Here is an 18,089-nt window from a genome sequence, read left to right on the forward strand (position 1 = left end):
ATGTGAAGTGCGATGGAATTACTCAGAAGTCTACAGGATTCTGTGACACTTAAAGAAAGACTTTTCCCATCCTCCCAACTGATATTGTACAAAAAGGAAGATTATTTTAATTAAACTGGATGCCGATACTTCAAAAAGGCCTTGGAATACACATCAAACGAGATTTGAATTAAAAAGTATAACAATGCAAAACTAGGCTAAGGGATAGTAACGTTTAAAAGGAAATTTTTATACATGTAGATTTTTTTCTTTGCATAAATGTTTTGTAGATGTTTATATAGCCCATCTGGTAGTGTTTTTGTAACAATGTATAGTTTTGCTTATTTTTTTTAATAACATGCTGTGCTAATTTTCAGACTCATAACCAAGCCCCAAAGTATCAGATGTATACTGATGTCTACAGACTCCTGTGCCTCCTGTTTATATAATCTGTCTTTCTATATGCAGGGAAGGGGTGGGAAGTGTCTGCTCTTTCAGCTTTCCCAGCCCCTTTCACTGGGTGCCTCAGCCTAACCTAATCAACAGTGCTAAACTTTGCAATTCTAAGTAAGTTTTTAAAAGGTTTTATACTGGATTTTTAGATCAGTATCTGTGCAAATTCTTCTTCATAGTAGTGTCTATTACATGCAGTTATATGACAATTGGTGTATACTGTCCCTTTAAACACAAAAAAATTAACTCAATAATGGTCCAAAACTGAACACGGTTGCTGAGCAAATAAGGTGTAACATATGTGTGCAACAGCCAATCACCAGATCTATGCATGAAATTAAGCAGTTTTATTCAGGAAAAACACCCATTTTTGAAAATAAATTATAATACATTGAAAATAATCTCTGTTAGGGGAAACAAAGTAAAGAATGTAGTTATCATCACATTAAGGGTAAAACTATATATATATATATATATATATATATATATATATATATATATATATATACACACACACACTGTATATATACATATACACGTGGCCCTCGGTTTACAACGGTTCAATTTACACCGTTTCAGAATAACAACCTTTTTTTCCAGTCATGTGACTGCTATTGAAAAGCATTGAGAAGCAGTGCATTGATTAAAATAGCCAGTAGGTGGAGCTGTCCGCTTGTGATGCAGCAAAGATATGCAAGCCAAGCACACAAACAGGCTGAAATTAATTAGTATAGCTAGCTAGACCTGAGCCATCGAGCAGCTTTCAAAGGAACAATAGCTTCCTGTCTATAAATCAGTCCAGATTGGAATGCATAGAAAAAACTGTTTGCAAAAAAATGCAAGTAAAGTCTGTGTTGTGTGATTATTTTATTAGGTTTATAATGCTGTTTAGCAAATGTTTTTGTTCATTTAACTTAGTTTAATTATATATTCTGTGTTGTGTGATTATTTTATTAGGTTTATAATGCTGTTTAGCATTTAAAGTCTTTATTTCAAAGCTTTAAAAAATAATGTACAACGGTTTTGATTTACAACCATTCCTTCTGGAACCTAACCCCAGCGTAAACTGAGGGATATATATATATATATATATATATATATATATATATATATATATATATAATAGGGACAGTCTAGTCAATTAAACTTTCATGATTCAGATAGGGCATTCAATTTTAAAAACAACTTTCCAATTTACTTTTATCATAAAATTTGCTTTGTACTCTTGGTACTCTTTGTCAAAAGCAAAACCTAGGTAGGCTCATATGCTAATTTCTAAACCTTGAAGCCACCTCTTATCTCAGTAAATGTCAGCTAGACATATGTGTGCCATATAGATAACTTTGTGCTCCCCGTTGAGTTATTTTTGAGTCAGCACTGATTGGCTAAAATGCAAGTCTGTCAAAAGAACTGAGATAAGGGGGCAGTCTGCAGAGGCTTAGATACAAGGTAATCACAGAGGTAAAAAGTGTATTAATATAACCGTGTTAGTTGTGCAAAACTGGGGAATGGGTAATAAAAGGGATTATCTATCTTTTTAAACAATAACAATTTTCAAGTTAACTGACCCTTTAAAGGGACAGTGTACTGTTAAATTGGTTTCCTCTTAATGCATTTCTAACGACTTGTTTTACCAGTTACAGAGTATAATGTCTATCTTCTGTCTGTGTTCCGCTAATTGAAATCACAACCTATGCAAACAGGGCTGAGCTTGTAAATAGAGCATTCTGTCTATACAAAAAAAAGAATCCAAATTATCTTACTTCTCACTCTATACACAATGGCCAAAACATAGGTTTAGTTCTATCGCTCACCCCCCCCCCCTCCCCAGCTGCTCACTTACATAGCTTTTCTGTAGTCATTACTGCAGTATTGACATTTTCTGTATACGTAGTAAAACAGGCAAAAGCAGCTAATTCAAATGACAAAATTAACATAAAGGAGCTATTTGTTACAATGTAATACAAAACTCTCATTGGAATCATTCAAGTTAATACTATTGTAAAAATGTATGCTGAACATAAATACTCAAACGTATAGGTTAACCCCTATCCAGAATGACATAAAAACTAAAATCTTAGTTTGCAAAACTTGGCGGTAGATGGGGAATTAAAGGGACACTGAACCCAAATTTTTTCTTTCGTGATTCAGATAGAGCATGCAATTTTAAGAAACTTTCTAATTTACTCCTATTATCAATTTTTCTTCGTTCTCTTGCTATTTTTTTAAAAAAAAGGCATCTAAGCTAAGGAGACGGACAATTTTTGGTTTAGAACCCTGGACAGCACTTGTTTATTGGTGGATGAATTTATCCACCAATCAGCATGAACAACCCAGGTTGTTCACCAAAAATGGGCCGGCATCTAAACTTACATTCTTGCTTTTCAAATAAACATACAAAGAGAATGAAAATCATTTGAAAATAGGAGTAAATTAGAAAGTTGCTTAAAATTGCAGGTTCTATCTGAATCAGGAAAGAAAAACATTTGGGTTCAGTGTCCCTTTAACTCCCAGCAAAATCCAGATGTTACTTAGATGAGACGATTTGTTTCCAGGATTACACACAGGATTTAACTGTTGAACAGTGTTCGAAAGGACCAATGTTATTGTGCTTTGCAGCGACCATGCTTCCCTGGTAACAGGCAGTGATTAGGTGAAGAAATACGAGCTCAGTAGCATTCATTTATGCTTTGTTATACATGAATATAGACGCTAGATCATTTGAGTATGCCCTGGAAATAATTTTTTGCACAACATCATAAACAAAAAAGGCACATATCTGTAGTGACAGATTAAACGTGACATTAAAGGAACACTAAGTCAAAATTAAACTTTTAAGATTCAAAGTATATCTATATATTAAAAAATAAATAAAAAAAAAATAAAAAATTTCCAATTTACTTCCATAATCAAATTGTACATGTAAAGAGAAAAACAGCGCAAAGAGGATTCAAGTGCAGGTTTTTTAATAACAATTACACGCAAATTAAATGCAAGATTAAAGCACATAAAATGATGCAATACGTCTCATACGAAACTGCTCACAAGCCCATAAAGAGAGCTGTTTAATGTCTCTCGCAATCCGTCTTTAACTCAGGGGTTTCCGGATTTCCACAAGAGTTGTGGTTGCGGTTCCTTGTTGGGCCAAACTTTGTTGTGGCAGACTGTGAGTGTATCACTCTGACAGAAGTGATAAAGCTAGTAACCCCAACACGTTTCTCCCGGTAGTTGCCGGACTTTCTCAAGAGGATTTAATCTACAAGCACCTCCTCGATATTACTTCCTTATAGTGCAGTATACGTCATTCTCCGCCCCCAGGGGTGTGTCCATAATATGACCGCTATTGGTTATTATTGGGCCAATCAAAATGATCGTTTATAGGGTGTGTGTGTATTGTAGTAGCGTAAATGTCACTTCCATAATCACACTTTTTGATGCACCAGTGCCTACTGAGCATATTCAAAATTCACTGTATATACTTATATTTTGTGATTGGGTGATAACTGCCACATGATAAAGGGAGAGAAAAATTTAACTAACTTTACTCATTTTAAATTTAGACTAAAGTGCTATTGCATTGTATATTTATTCTGCATTTGTTGATATGCAGATATGCTGTATTTATTAGTCCTTTAAATTGCTGGATACAGCCACAATAGTATCATTACTGATCACCTATTCATACAATTGTTTCCTCCTGTGTCTAAAGCTCACTTTAAAGCAACTTTATTATTTTAACTTCTTACAAGTGTGGGATAGTAAAGCTCTGTATCTTCACACTGGACGTTACCATCGTAAATAATCTTGCACCCTATTTTAGAAGCGGAGCGCACTCATAGATCAGTTAAATTGTTGTCCTTTTGACAAGCACTATTTGTGCCCTTTATTTTAACACAATAAATAATGGGACCTGTAACTTTTTGCAGAGGGTGCATTGCTCTATATTATTCCTTAGGGCTTTTTTTTTTTCTTAATTTATGTAACTGTGTGAAAAAATACAAAGCAAAAAATGTACAGCTTCCGCCCTGTTATATAAGCTAAACTAAGTGAAAGGTACAGCTGTCAAAAAGCCAGCAACATCACTGATCTGAGAATGTGCAGTGCTTATGTCAAAGGGTGCAAGAAAACGTGCGCTCCAAGAAGGAAGCACCCAGTGCAAAGAGGCGACGCTTCAACTGCCACAAGTGAGGGTAGAAATAAGAGAATGGCTTTTAAGAGAGCTACAGACACATTAGAAAGAACAATAGCATAATTGAATAGTAACCACAATACTGTATTTGAAACCAGCAATTTAACATACCATTAAAGGAATAGTCAATGATAAAATTAAAGGGACAGTCTACTCCAGAATTGTCATTGTTTAAAAAGATAGATAATCTCTATTACCCATTCCCCAGTTTTGCAAAACCAATATGGTTATATTAATACACTTTTTACCTTTGTGATTACCTTGTATCTAAGACTCTGCAGACTGCCCCCTTATTTCAGTTATTTTGAAAGACTTGCAATTTAGCTAATTAGTTGCCTCTTATAAGTAACTTCACGGGCGTGAGCAGAATTTTATCTATATGGCACACATGATCTAACAGCATCTAGCTGTGAAAAACTGTCAAATGAATTCAGATAAGAGACGGCCTTCAAGGGCTTGGAAATTACTATATGTGCCTACCTAGGTTTTATTATTATTATTTATTTATGAAGCACTAACATATTCCGCAGCGCTGTCCATGGATACAATTCACTTAAATAAAACAATACAAGACTTGTAAGAGACAGGACAAAATTTACAAACACATACAGGAGGGATTGAGGGCCATATTCCTGTGGGAATTTACAATCTAGGTTTAGCTATCAACTAAGAATACCAAGAAAACAAAGCAAATTTGATGATAAAAGTAAAATGGAGAGTTGTTTAAAATTGCACACCCTATCTGAATCATGACAGTTTAATTTTGACTAGACTGTCCCTTTAATGTTACATAATTCTGTCCTATATGTATATTCTGCATGTATGTAGCATTTACCTAGCAGCACCTGCAAAAAAAAAAGTACATAATTCTGCCCTATATGTATATTCTGCATTTATGTAGCATTTACCTAGCGACACCTGAAAAAAAAAGTTTTAAAGATTTAGCATTCTACATGAAGTTCAACAGTGCTACCTGGTGCGCTGTGATTACACAGCACTCTTGTGACGCACTGTTGAAGAAACCAGAAGAGCCTGGCACGGAAGGTAAGTATGGGTTGGGGGGGGGGGTAAATCTTTAGTCTTTTTTTTTTCTTTTCAAATGTCACTAAGTTAATGTTAATCCCGCACATTAATTTTAACGTTCACTGGCCCTTAAAGTCATTGTTTACATATTTACCCCTTAATGACCAAGGACGTGTCAGGCACGTCCTACAAAAAGTGTCAGTTAAGGACCAAGGACGTGCCAGACACGTCCTCTGGGGTTTCAAGTGGTGGAAGCGATCGTTCAAGGTATTGCAGTGATGCCTCGATATTGAGGCATCAATGCAATTAGTTTTTTTTTACCCACCAATGCAGAGAGAGACACTCTGTGGCCCTCTCTGCATCGGCCAGCGATGGTGCCGATCATTGGTGGGTGGGAGCCATAGGAGGGAGGCGGCCCATCGCTGGTGGGTTCCGGTTCCTGTGATATTCAAAGTAATGTATGGGAATGAGGGAGAGGGAGGGGGGAATAAATGTTGAAAGGGATAGGGATCTGGGAGGTGGGGGGGCAATTACACTACAGATTCCAGAAAAATGTTTTTTTTTAGATAAAACAAAATAAAACAGAGGGGGAGGATTGGGGGGCAAAGGGGGTATCCAACACTACATAATACACACACACATATACAAAAATTATATATATTAGGGCTGCAACTAACGATTATTTTCATAATCGATTAATCGGCCGATTATTTTTTCGCTTAATCGACTAATCGGATAAAAAGAGAATCAATAATAGTTTTCTATGTTTTAAATAAAATCCACATAATGAGTGTTACAAATATAAACTTCAGACTAAAACTTTACATTAACACAACTGTTTCTTCAATTTTTAACCCCTTAATGACCACAATATACCCTGTATGTTAGTGGTCGTTAAGGGTTTTTTCAGGACATAATAGCACAAGTCTAGCAAGAACACGCTATTAATGCCCTCCCTCCAGAAGGCTTTGTCGAATAGAGCAGTCTCAACGCTGGTGGCAAGACCACGGTATAAAACAATCAAGTCCCAAAAAAAGGCCAGCGACATACAGGGTACGTCGCTGGTCCTTAAGGGGTTAAGCAGCAGAGCACAGTTTTATAATTAAACAAAACAAAACCACAAACTGTTTGAAAAGAGGTAGAACTAGAAAGAGTTTGACTATCACTGTTAATAACATTCCGTTATTCACTATTTCAGAAACTTTGCATTGAAATGCAAAAATCTCAACATGTCCACATGCTTCTGGCTAAGGCTGGTTCTCTGTTTGCAGCTATATTTCCTGAACAAGAGAAAAGGCTGTTGAGGTGTATAAGTAGGGTTTTGCCAATTTCACCAAAGTGGGATATTTATCTTTGCTAGCTCTTCACCAATGCTAAGTGTTTTCTACCTTGGCAAGGGACCTCTTAATAAAGTAACCCTTGACTTCATTCTAACATAAAAATATCTTGAATATCTATATGCAATGGTAAATAACCAGCTATAAGGTTAGGGGAAATATCTAGTCCGCTCTAAAAATAACGAATATATACTTATTGAGGTTGAATCTGGTACATATTATCACAATTTATTAAAAATATAAAAAAAACATAATTTATGCTTACCTGATAAATTCCTTTCTTCTGTTGTGTGATCAGTCCACGGGTCATCATTACTTCTGGGATATAACTCCTCCCCAACAGGAAATGCAAGAGGATTCACCCAGCAGAGCTGCATATAGCTCCTCCCCTCTACGTCAGTCCCAGTCATTCGACCAAGAATCAACGAGAAATGAGTAACCAAGGGTGAAGTGGTGACTGGAGTATAATTTAAAAGATATTTACCTGCCTTAAAACAGGGCGGGCCGTGGACTGATCACACAACAGAAGAAAGGAATTTATCAGGTAAGCATAAATTATGTTTTCTTCTGTTATGTGTGATCAGTCCACGGGTCATCATTACTTCTGGGATACCAATACCAAAGCAAAAGTACACGGATGACGGGAGGGATAGGCAGGCTCATTATATAGAAGGAACCACTGCCTGAAGAACCTTTCTCCCAAAAATAGCCTCCGAAGAAGCAAAAGTGTCAAATTTGTAAAATTTGGAAAAAGTATGAAGCGAAGACCAAGTTGCAGCCTTGCAAATCTGTTCAACAGAGGCCTCATTCTTAAAGGCCCAAGTGGAAGCCACAGCTCTAGTGGAGTGAGCTGTAATTCTTTCAGGAGGCTGCTGACCAGCAGTCTCATAGGCTAAACGTATTATGCTACGAAGCCAAAAAGAGAGAGAGGTAGCAGAAGCTTTTTGACCTCTCCTCTGTCCAGAATAAACGACAAACAGGGAAGAAGTTTGGCGAAAATCTTTAGTTGCCTGCAAGTAGAACTTGAGGGCACGAACTACATCCAGATTGTGTAGAAGACGTTCCTTCTTTGAAGAAGGATTTGGACACAAGGATGGAACAACAATCTCTTGATTGATATTCCTGTTAGTGACCACCTTAGGTAAGAACCCAGGTTTAGTACGCAGAACTACCTTGTCTGAGTGAAAAATCAGATAAGGAGAATCACAATGTAAGGCTGATAACTCAGAGACTCTTCGAGCCGAGGAAATAGCCATTAAAAACAGAACTTTCCAAGATAACAATTTTATATCAATGGAATGAAGGGGTTCAAATGGAACACCCTGTAAAACGTTAAGAACTAAGTTTAAACTCCATGGCGGAGCAACAGCTTTAAACACAGGCTTGATCCTAGCTAAAGCCTGACAAAAAGCCTGGACGTCTGGATTTTCTGACAGACGCCTGTGTAACAAGATGGACAGAGCTGAAATCTGTCCCTTTAATGAACTAGCTGATAAACCCTTTTCTAATCCTTCTTGTAGAAAAGACAATATCCTAGAGATCCTAACCTTACTCCAGGAGTAATGTTTGGATTCGCACCAGTATAGGTATTTACGCCATATTTTATGGTAAATCTTTCTGGTAACAGGCTTCCTAGCCTGTATCAGGGTATCAATAACCGACTCAGAAAAACCACGTTTTGATAAAATCAAACGTTCAATTTCCAAGCAGTCAGCTTCAGAGAAGTTAGATTTTGATGTTTGAATGGACCCTGTATCAGAAGGTCCTGTCTTAGAGGTAGAGACCAAGGCGGACAGGATGACATGTCCACTAGATCTGCATACCAAGTCCTGCGTGGCCATGCAGGCGCTATTAGAATCACTGATGCTCTCTCCTGCTTGATTTTGGCAATCAATCGAGGAAGCAGCGGAAAGGGTGGAAACACATAAGCCATCCCGAAGTTCCAAGGTGCTGTCAAAGCATCTATCAGAACCGCTCCCGGATCCCTGGATCTGGACCCGTAGCGAGGAAGTTTGGCGTTCTGGCGAGACGCCATGAGATCTATCTCTGGTTTGCCCCAACGTCGAAGTATTTGGGCAAAGACCTCCGGATGAAGTTCCCACTCCCCCGGATGAAAAGTCTGGCGACTCAAGAAATCCGCCTCCCAGTTCTCCACTCCCGGGATGTGGATTGCTGACAGGTGGCAAGAGTGAGACTCTGCCCAGCGAATTATCTTTGATACTTCCACCATTGCTAGGGAGCTTCTTGTCCCTCCCTGATGGTTGATGTAAGCTACAGTCGTGATGTTGTCCGACTGAAACCTGATGAACCCCCGAGTTGTTAATTGGGGCCAAACTAGAAGGGCATTGAGAACTGCCCTCAATTCCAGAATGTTTATTGGAAGGAGACTCTCCTCCTGATTCCATAGTCCCTGAGCCTTCAGAGAATTCCAGACAGCGCCCCAACCTAGTAGGCTGGCGTCTGTTGTTACAATTGTCCAGTCTGGCCTGCTGAATGGCATCCCCCTGGACAGGTGTGGCCGATGAAGCCACCATAGAAGAGAATTTCTGGTCTCTTGATTCAGATTCAGAGTAGGGGACAAATCTGAGTAATCCCCATTCCACTGACTTAGCATGCATAATTGCAGAGGTCTGAGGTGTAGGCGTGCAAAAGGTACTATGTCCATTGCCGCTACCATTAAGCCGATCACCTCCATGCATTGAGCTACTGACGGGTGTTGAATGGAATGAAGGACACGGCATGCATTTTGAAGCTTTGTTAACCTGTCCTCTGTCAGGTAAATCTTCATTTCTACAGAATCTATAAGAGTCCCCAAGAATGGAACTCTTGTGAGAGGAAAGAGAGAACTCTTCTTTTCGTTCACTTTCCATCCATGCGACCTTAGAAATGCCAGAACCAACTCTGTATGAGACTTGGCAGTTTGAAAGCTTGAAGCTTGTATTAGAATGTCGTCTAGGTATGGAGCTACCGAAATCCCTCGCGGTCTTAGTACCGCCAGAAGGGCACCCAGAACCTTTGTGAAGATTCTTGGAGCCGTAGCCAATCCGAATGGAAGAGCTACAAACTGGTAGTGCCTGTCTAAGAAGGCAAACCTTAGATACCGGTGATGATCTTTGTGGATCGGTATGTGAAGGTAAGCATCCTTTAAATCCACTGTGGTCATGTACTGACCCTCTTGGATCATGGGTAAGATTGTCCGAATAGTTTCCATTTTGAACGATGGAACTCTTAGGAATTTGTTTAGAATCTTTAAATCTAAGATTGGCCTGAAAGTTCCCTCTTTTTTGGGAACTACAAACAGGTTTGAGTAGAACCCTTGTCCTTGTTCCGACCGCGGAACCGGATGGATCACTCCCATTATTAACAGATCTTGTACGCAGTGTAGAAACGCTTCTTTCTTTATCTGGTTTGTTGACAACCTTGACAGATGAAATCTCCCTCTTGGGGGAGATAATTTGAAGTCTAGAAGGTATCCCTGAGATATGATCTCTAGTGCCCAGGGATCCTGAACATCTCTTGCCCAGGCCTGGGCGAAGAGAGAGAGTCTGCCCCCTACTAGATCCGGTCCCGGATCGGGGGCTCTCGGTTCATGCTGTCTTTGGGGCAGCAGCAGGTTTCCTGGCCTGCTTGCTCTTGTTCCAGGACTGGTTAGGCTTCCAGCCTTGCCTGTAACGAGCAACAGCTCCTTCCTGTTTTGGTGCAGTGGAGGTTGATGCTGCTCCTGTTTTAAAGTTCCGAAAGGGACGAAAATTAGACTGTCTAGCCTTAGCTTTGGCTTTGTCTTGAGGTAGGGCGTGGCCCTTACCTCCTGTAATGTCAGCGATAATCTCTTTCAAACCGGGCCCAAATAAAGACTGCCCCTTGAAAGGTATATTAAGTAATTTGGACTTAGAAGTAACATCAGCTGACCAGGATTTTAGCCACAGCGCCCTACGTGCCTGTATGGCGAATCCTGAGTTCTTAGCCGTAAGTTTGGTTAAATGTACTACGGCCTCCGAAATGAAGGAATTAGCTAGTTTAAGGACTCTAAGCCTGTCCGTAATGTCGTCTAGCGTAGATGAACTAAGGTTCTCTTCAAGCGACTCAATCCAAAATGCTGCCGCAGCCGTAATCGGCGCGATACATGCAAGGGGTTGTAATATAAAACCTTGTTGAACAAACATTTTCTTAAGGTAACCCTCTAATTTTTTATCCATTGGATCTGAGAAAGCACAGCTATCCTCCACCGGGATAGTGGTACGCTTAGCTAAAGTAGAAACTGCTCCCTCCACCTTGGGGACCGTTTGCCATAAGTCCCGAGTGGTGGCGTCTATTGGAAACATCTTTCTAAATATTGGAGGGGGTGAGAACGGCACACCGGGTCTATCCCACTCCTTAGTAACAATTTCAGTTAGTCTCTTAGGTATAGGAAAAACGTCAGTACTCGCCGGGTACCGCAAAGTATTTATCCAACCTACACAGTTTCTCTGGTATTGCAACGGTGTTACAATCGTTGAGAGCTGCTAAGACCTCCCCTAGTAATACACGGAGGTTCTCCAATTTAAATTTAAAATTTGAAATATCTGAGTCCAATCTGTTTGGATCAGAACCGTCACCCACAGAATGAAGCTCTCCGTCCTCATGCTCTGCGAGCTGTGACGCAGTATCAGACATGGCCCTAGCATTGTCAGCGCACTCTGTTCTCACCCCAGAGTGATCACGCTTGCCTCTTAGTTCTGGTAATTTAGACAAAACTTCAGTCATAACAGTAGCCATATCTTGTAATGTAATCTGTAATGGCCGCCCAGATGTACTAGGCGCCAAAATATCACGCACCTCCCGGGCGGGAGATGCAGGTACTGCCGCGTGAGGCGAGTTAGTCGGCATAACTCTCCCCTCGCTGTTTGGTGAAATTTGTTCACATTGTACAGATTGACTTTTATTTAAAGTAGCATCAATACAGTTAGTACATAAATTTCTATTGGGCTCCACCTTGGCATTGGAACAAATGACACAGATATCTTCCTCTGAGTCAGACATGTTTAACACACTAGCAAAAAAACTTACAACTTGGTTATAATCTTTTTTAGCAAAAAACGTACTGTGCCTCAAAGAGGTACTAACGAATAAATGACAGTTGAAATAGTGAACTGAAAAACAGTTATAGCATCAAACTTTAAAACAACAAAACTTTTAGCAAAGGTTTGTTCCCATTAGTAAAATAACAATAATTAAATTTGACATAAAAAATACAAAGCAACGTTTTTATTCACAGTCACTATAAGAATTCTCACAGCTCTGCTGAGAGAATTTACCTCCCTTCAAAGAAGTTTGAAGACCCCTGAGATCTATCAGAGATGAACCGGATCATGCAGGAAAAATAAAAGTAACTGACTGGTATTTTTTGATGCGTAGCAAAGAGCGCCAAAAACGGCCCCTCCCTCTCCCACACAGCAGTGAAGAGAAACGAAACTGTCACAATTAAAGCAAAAAAACTGCCAAGTGGAAAATAATGCCCAAATATTTATTCACACAGTACCTCAGCAATGTAAACGATTCTACATTCCAGCAAAAACGTTTAACATGATAAATAGTTATTAAAAAGGATTAGTGACCTTTAACAGAGTAGTTCCGGTGAAATACCATCCCCAGAATACTGAAGTGTATACATACATGTCATTTTAACGGTATGGCAGGATTTTCTCATCAATTCCATTCAGAAAATAAAAACTGCTACATACCTCAATGCAGATTCATCTGCCCGCTGTCCCCTGATCTGAAGCCTTTACCTCCCTCAGATGGCCGAGAACAGCAATATGATCTTAACTACTCCGGTTAAAATCATAGTAAAAAACTCTGACAGATTCTTCCTCAAACTCTGCCAGAGAAGTAATAACACGCTCCGGTGCTATTTTAAAATAACAAACTTTTGATTGAAGTCATAAAAACTAAGTATAATCACCATAGTCCTCTCACACATCCTATCTAGTCGTTGGGTGCAAGAGAATGACTGGGACTGACGTAGAGGGGAGGAGCTATATGCAGCTCTGCTGGGTGAATCCTCTTGCATTTCCTGTTGGGGAGGAGTTATATCCCAGAAGTAATGATGACCCGTGGACTGATCACACATAACAGAAGAAACAATAAAAAACCAGATCAAAAGCGCTAAGGACTGTATATCATTAACAGCACAAAGCCTTACACATTTATTTATACAGTACATATAATCAGCAATAGCAAGCAATACGCTAATAATTGTGCAAACAGATAATAGTGCACATCAATTTAAATAACTCCCATCAATCTAGGGGCAAGGTGTAAACAACAAGCTTGGCACTATATCATGAAAAGCATAGTTCCAAATCACCAGATTTAATATAAACAATCCAAATGATGACTATTATATCTGGGTTGCACATAAGCAAGGGGTAGTTGTAAACTTATACTGTCCTGAAAAAGTGAAAAGTAGACGTCCTTTAGGCTAAGGACATAACCATAAAACACAATACCATATGCAGGAGTTCATTTGAGTGAAGCAGCTGGTGTTGTGCACAGACCAACTAATTGCAAACCGATTAATCGATTATGAGATTCGTTGACAACTATTTTCATAATCGATTATTATCGATTATGCCGATTAGTTGTTGCAGCTCTAATATATATATATATATATATATATATATATATATATATATATATATATATATATATATATATATATTAGAGCTGCAACAACTAATCGTCATAATCGATTATGAAAATAGTTGTCAACGAATCTCATAATCAATTAGTTGGTTTGCAATTAGTTGGTCTGTGCACAACACCAGCTTCTTTACTCTGATGAGCTCCTGCACATGGTATTGTGTTTTATGGTTGTGTCCTTAGCCTAAAGGACATCTTCAGGACAGTATAAGTTTACAACTATCCCTGGCTTATGTGCAACCCAAATATAATAGTCATCATTTATATTGTTTATATTAAATCAGGTGATTTGGGACTATGCTTTTCATGATATAGTGCCTAGCTTGTTATTTACACCTAGCCCTAGATTGATGGGAGTTATTTTATTTGATGTGCACTATTATCTGTTTGCTTGCTATTGCTGATTATATGTACTGTATAAATAAATGTGTAAGGCTTTGTCCTGTTATTGATATAGTCATTAGCGCTTTTGATTTGTTTTTTATTATTTTTATATATTTTTAATAACTATATATCTGTTATTTTTAGAGCGGACTATATATTTTCCCCTAACCTTATAAGCATGTTATTTACCATTGCATATAGATATTCAACAGATTTTTTTATGTTAGAATGAAGTCAAGGGTTACTTTATTGAGGCCCCTTGCCAAGGTGGAAAACACTTTGCATTGGTGAAGAGCTAACAAAGATAAATATCCCACTTTGGTGAAATTGGCAAAACCCTACTTATACATCTCAAGCACCTCAACACCATCTGAGTGCCTCTTCTCTGCTGCAGGAAATATAGCTGCAAACAGAGAACCATCCTTAGCTAGGAGCATGTGGACATGTTGAGATGTTTGCATTTCAATGCAAAGTTTCTGAAAGAGTGAATCACAGAATGTTATTAACAGTGATTGTCTAACTCTTTCTATTTCTACCTCTTTTCAAACAGTTTTTGGTTTTGCTTAATTTTAAAACTGTGCTCTGCTGCTTAAAAATTGGACAAGCAGTTGTGTTAAAAGTAAAGTTTTCGTCTGAAGTTTATATTTAAAAACACTCAGTATCTGGATTTTATTTAAAATATAGGAAACAATTGATTCTTTTTTTTATACGATTAGTCGAAAAATTAATCGGCCAATTAAACGATTATGAAAATAATCGTTAGTTGCAGCCCTAAAATATATATATATATATATATATATATATATATATGTGTATATATATATATATATATATATATATATATATATTTTTTGAATCAAGAAGGGGCACCAGCGCTAAAAAAACTGTAACACTTCGTATTTTCTGTTTTTTTTCTATATAGATCACTGTGTGTGCGTGCTGCCTATGATGCAGTGTACCCTTGTCACTGTAGGTGATGTATGATAAAAAAAGAGAAAATCAAAGGGGCGCACAGCTAAATACTATTGAGAGTAAAGTACATATGTCCATCAAGTAAGTTTGTAGAGGAGATTGTTTCTGGTAATTTGACAGTTCTTTGTCTAAGGTAAGTAAAGTGTGCTTACCAGAAGATACCTCAATCCTATGAGGTAAGGTGTCAGCTTTTTCGAAATTTAAAGATGGTTCTTGGACTCTTGTCGAGTTGATGTTCTATAATTCTTTTTGAAGTAGACTTTTCTGCCAAAAGAGAAATCCTGCACTCCCCGCAGTATGCCTTTAATGGAAATCCTGGACTCTCTTGCAAAGATGTTTCCGCCAGGTGTCGTTTGTTGAACATTAATGGAGATTCCTGGACTCTTTCTTTTTCTCTATGGTGGTGAGGATCTTTATCTTGTATCAGGTCATTCCATAGATCATAGTGGAAACAATAGAGACAGATACATAGCGTAATACAGTTTCAATAAAAATAGAATTTTTATTATGCAAGATCAGTTATGCTTACATTTGGCAACCTCAATCAAATATGAGGTAAGATACAGGCACGTAAAATATCTTTATTGTTCTTGTCCCCTTGTTTTTTGTGACACTGTAATGTCTGGGTAATAAGACGTTTTTGATGAAAAGTATATGTCACCCCAAGATAGGTGCTTTTATTGTGCTAAAAGATGTGTGACTCGGTAGAGTTTAGGGCCACAAAAAGTCAGGTATATAATAGTATGCAAGATGGTAAGTATTAAAGCTGATTAATGCTGTTTAAATATCGCCTGGGTATTTTAAGTGCTTCCTAGTAACTTAAATAGCCAAAACAGTGTGAGCGCTTAATACTTTACCACCTTGTTGTGTAGCAAATAGAAGGTTCTCTTAAGATCAATGATGCCGTAGTGGAACTGGGAAGTCCGCCCGCTTTCTACAATTTCTCTTTTGGCAGAAAAGTCTACTTCAAAAAGAATTATAGAACATCAACTCGACAAGAGTCCAAGAACCATCTTTAAATTTCGAAAAAGCTGACACCTTACCTCATAGGATTGAGGTATCTTCTGGTAAGCACACTTTACTTACCTTAGACAAAGAACTGTCAAATTACCAGAAACAATCTCCTCTACAAACTTACTTGATGGACATATGTACTTTACTCTCATGACAAACTAACTTCTAACATATTGATATTACCTAAACGTATATACTAATAGTATTTAGCTGTGCGCCCCTTTGATTTTCTCTTTTTTATCATATATATATATATATATATATATATATATATATATATATATATATATATATATATATATATAAATAAATGCCTTTCATTTTAGTACTGGCAGACTTTCTGCCAGTACTTAAAGGGACAGTATACACTCATATTCATATAACTGCATGTAATAGACACTACTATAAAGAATAAGATGCACAGATACGGATATAAAAATCCAGTATAAAACTGTTTAAAAACTTACTTAGAAGCTTTCAGTTTAGCTCTGTTGAAAAGGCAGTTGGAAAGCCCACTGCAAGTGGGAAATAAGACACTCCCCCCTCCCCCTTCTTTTGCATATGAAAAGACCCTTTACACAAACAAGAGCAAGCTGGAGAAGGTAGCTGACGGTATTCAAATAAAACTTTGGGGCTTGGTTAGGAGTCTGAAAATTAGAGCAATGTTATTTAAAAAATAAGCAAAATTATACATTTAAAAAAAAAAAAAAAACTTTATGGGCTTTATAAATAGATCATCTACAAAACATTTATGCAAAGAAAAAATCAGTGTATAATGGCCCTTTAAGATGGCAGTGACAATTGTGAGGTAAAGGAGGGAAGAGTCAGATGGGAGACTGATCTCTACACTAAAGCTAAAATTAACCCTACAAGCTACCTAATTAACACCTTCACTGCTGGGCATAATACAAATGTGGTGCGCAGCGGAATTTAACGGCCTTCTAATTACCAAAAAGTAATGCAAAAGCCATAAATGTCTGCTATTTCTGAACAAAGGGGATCCCAGAGAAGCATTTATAACCATTTGTGCCATAATTGCACAAGCTTTTTGTAAATTTTAGTGAGAAACCTAAAGTTTGTGAAAAAGTGAACAATTTTTTTTTAATTTGATTTCATTTGGTAGTGAAATGGTGGCATTAAATATACCAAAATGGGCCTAGATTAATATTTTGGGTTGTCTACTAAAAAAATATATACATGTAAAGGGATATTCAGGGATTCCTGACAGATATCAGTGTTACAATGTAACTATCGCTAATTTTGAGAGGGAAAAATGGTTTGGAAATAGCAAAGTGCTACTTGTACTTATTGCCCTATAACTTGCAAAAAAAAACAAAGAACATTTAAACATTGTGTATTTCTAGCATGGGTGTTTTTTGATGGTTTAAATGTGTAAGATTTTGGGGGTCAAAGTGTTTTTCAATTTTTTTCATTAAAAAAAAGTGCTGTGGTCACTAAGGGGTTAATCTGTAAGACACATTCACTCCTACTTAAAAGTCAAAATTCTGCTTTCCTGATTCAGATAATGTGTATAAGCTAAGCAACTGGAGTGTTGAGGAAGAAACATTATCGCCCTCCTCACTAAGTTTACAGTGAGAATGACACTGTGTAATCCTCCTGGGAGTCCCCCTTCCAGTGTATACCCTGGATTTAGTCATAAAAAAAAAAAGTCTCATTCCCATGTAAGATGCAAATAAATTACCATAACATGTCAATTGCCTGCAACAGCACTGTTTACCCTACGAGATAGGGGGCTCTAACAAAACCCAGATCTCCCTTTTTGTGCTAGAGGAAACAAGTATCCCCCTGTTTGAAAGGGGAGAATGCCCTCTTTCAAACAAGGAGTTCAACTGACCCATAGGATGCACTGTTAAAAACGATCATCTGTCCACTAGAACCAGGTAGTGTATAGCAGTAGGAGATGGGGCTACTATAGAACCCCAATGGGGGGTACTCCCTAAGTTGCCTCCACACAATACATACATGAGACCACTTATTTGAAACAAGCAATGATACTCTTTAGCCGTTCACGTGATTTTGAACAGAGGTAAGAACAA

At 37.9% G+C, this 18,089-nt stretch overlaps 1 protein-coding gene across 3 annotated transcripts in view; it reads right to left on the reverse strand.

The window, feature by feature from the left end:
- The window catches only part of PHTF2 (putative homeodomain transcription factor 2), a 522,887-nt gene that overhangs the window by 349,064 nt on the left and 155,734 nt on the right, over positions 1-18,089 (reverse strand). The window lies entirely within an intron of this gene.

This window comes from Bombina bombina, chromosome 6 (assembly GCF_027579735.1).
Source record: "Bombina bombina isolate aBomBom1 chromosome 6, aBomBom1.pri, whole genome shotgun sequence".
NCBI lineage: Eukaryota > Metazoa > Chordata > Amphibia > Anura > Bombinatoridae > Bombina > Bombina bombina.